Source organism: Ambystoma mexicanum, chromosome 10 (assembly GCF_040938575.1).
Source record: "Ambystoma mexicanum isolate Mex_15411 chromosome 10, UKY_AmexF1_1, whole genome shotgun sequence".
Taxonomy (NCBI): domain Eukaryota; kingdom Metazoa; phylum Chordata; class Amphibia; order Caudata; family Ambystomatidae; genus Ambystoma; species Ambystoma mexicanum.
The window spans coordinates 990,178,521-990,181,660 of NC_090932.1; positions in this window are offsets into that span (position 1 = coordinate 990,178,521).

The window sequence follows — 3,140 nt, forward strand, 5'->3', positions numbered from 1 at the left end:
TACTCCCCCTTGCTTTCTTGAGCTTGTATCTGGGGAAATTAAGGTAGTGTGAATGCAAGGTTCTAGTAGGGCAATCCGATTAATTTTTAGAGAATTTGCCGGCTAAATATTTAGAGACTGAATTTGAAAGACATTTATGGCTGAGGGTTAACTATTTAAAGTTGATTCTATCCTTGACTGATAACTATTTCGTATTACGTCTGACATCAGAAATGTGCTGCATTCTAGGAATGTCTGGCATAGTTCTTAGAGCATTATTTTGCAGCATATGCAATTTGTTAACATTGTATTTGCTTGACCCTATGTAAAGTGTATTACAATAGTCTAGTTTCAAGAGAATTAGTGCTCTTTCCAAGGTAGTACAACTTGTTGTAGAAAGAAACGGTTTACAGGCATTCATTAATTTGCAAGTGTAGGCTGTAGCCAAGGTGGTATCATTGACTTGTTTGTTTAGGTTCAAGGCTAAGTCAAGGTAAAAACCCAAGGTGTTTACGTCCTTAGATACTTTGATATCTATACTGTTAATGTTAAATTATTTAAACTGGTTACTTAATGTATTCAGTCTTACTGACAAGTCAATGAGAATGAGCTCTGTCTTTTCGTCATTGCGACAGAGGCCGTGGGTGGCCATCCATGCTTGCATAGTGAGATACATTTTATTCAACATGGTGGAGTCAATGTCATTGGGCCTCATTACGACTTTGGAGGTAGCCATGCCCTTAATAAGGGCATGGCTGCCTCCAAAATCGGGTCCGGGTTCCCTGAATGGGGAATTACCGGGCCATTCCGAGTTTGGAGGGCCCTGTAATTCCTCCTTCAGGGAACCTGGGCCCGGATCTTCCCCATTCCCATTTGAGCCCCCATAGGGCTCAATGGAAATGGGTGCGGGAGCTAACAACGGGCCGAATACGACTGGCTCGTTGTTAGCTCCCTGGTCCCCTCGCGGGACCCGCTCTGAACGTCTGGTAAAACCAGACGTCCACATTGGGTCCCGCGTGGGAACCTCATAATATTGCGGAATGGGTTCAACGGCGCTGCCACCATTAGCGGCGCCCATTAACCCATTCCACAATAGTTATAATGAGGTCCATAGTCTCCTGATATGGGAATGAGAATCTGGGTGTCATCTGCATAGTTAGTATAGGTGACACCCAGATTGTCGAGGTCATCAAAAAGAAGTTTTGTGAAAATGTTGTACATTGTGGGAGAGACACTCAAGCCCTGTGGTACTCTGTAGGTTATCGGTGCAGGCTCCGTTGATGCAGTGGATGGAAATATTCTCATGGAGCGATTATCCAAGAAGGATTGAATCCAAGCAGTAGCTTCAGGGGAAAAGTGGGCAGATGATGTCAAATGATTACAGAGCACCTTATGATCAACTAAATCAAAAGTGGCGGGGCGGAGCGGTACAGTAGGAGGAGAAGGGCCAGTTTCCCTTTGTCCTTTATCTCATCAATTAGTCAATTAAAGCAGATTCTGTGCCGTGTTTAGGTCTAAAACCTGACTGACGGAGTCCCAGAAGATTGTTAGCCTCAAGGTAGGCCTGTATCTGTAGGTAGGCCACCTAGTCTAGAATTTTCAAAAGAAATGGGTCAGTTGTTTATTTTAAATTTATTTTTTACATTTGTATAGCGCACTGCAGCCCAAAAGCATTGAGGCGCTTTTACATGAATATGTGCATAGTCAAGATTATGGTTACAGAATGTAATTACTTAGTTACAGTGAGGAAGTGTAATAGTCAAGATTGTGGTTACAAAATGTGGTTACTTGGTTACAATGTGGAAGATTGGAGGTGCTCAGTTACAAAAATACACAATACAGTTGGGTATATTTCAGTGTGTAGAAGTTGAGAGCTATGGTTAATAGGTCAGACAAATAGCCTGGTTTTGATGGCTATGCGGAAGGCTAGGTGATAATCGATTCCCCTGTGGTGCGTGGATAAGGCATTCCAGTGTGTTGCTGTCACGTCCCTCGGGGTTCCCGGTATCCCCAAAGTCCCTCCCCAAATCTCCAGTCCCCATACCTCCACTCCACCCCGTCCTCTTGCCCGGGTCTGGGACCCATGTGTGCTCTCTCCGACTCCCCGTGTGCCAAGGCCTGTGTTTCAGCATGCCACCCGCTCGCGGAGACGACTGTTCCATTGGCGTATTCCTTGGCGGTTACGTGACTGGCCTCGCTCCATGCTTCTGTGTCATGTGACCAATGCCTCCCGCTCATGTGTTACTAAGGTATGATCACGTGATGCGGTCGCGGGTCAAGTTACCGGAAAACAATTGTAGCGTCAGTATTTAAACAGCTGCATCACAGTACTCCGTGCTTCACAGCTGTTTACTTGGACACTGTTCGGCACTTTGATCACTCACATTTGGATTGTTTGGGAACTGACCTCGGATTGGATCAAAGGACTGCTATCGGATTTCCCTGGCTTCCGGCTATTGGTTATTTTGAACTCTTGTTACGGATTACGGACTGCTTTTCAGGACTACTACTGGCTACATCCTTTGGTACTATGTTTCTAGGTTTCCTTGCCTGGATTCTAACATCAGGTTGTCCCGGCTCACGTATCACCACCTATCTCCGGAGCTTAGTGCCCCTTGCCGGGAACAAGGCACTGGTGGGTCCCGTAACCCCTCCTATAGGTTCAGAAGAAACATCACTGTCACCCATTGGTAAGACCATTCCACTTCTTTGTTGTCTGGTTTGTGAATGTTGTCTAGGCTTGATACTTAACCAGTGATTTCATTGAAGTGGTCCAGGGGTTCCCAGAAGTCCACGGCTCTGGAAGATCATCTCCCACCTGTGGCCTCAAAGGTTGTACAGAGAGTGACGTTGACTTTCTCTGTGCGGCACTTGTGGACAGAGGACTCTTCTTACTACACGACAGTCAAGACACAACAGTGGCAGCCATGGCTGGGAAGCTGGAGCCACCTGCATGCACTCTACAGGTTTTGGGCATGGAGATAAGGTTGATATAGGCCAGTCTGGACAGCCTAGAGGATGTTGGCATGGTTATGCGCTGGGCCAAGTAGGGGGGTTCAAGATCATGGAGGCATTTGTGCGTGAGGGAGAGGATTTTGAAGATGATTCTCTCCTTAGCGGGTAACCAGTGGACCTGTCTTCTCAAGTCGGAAATGTGATCC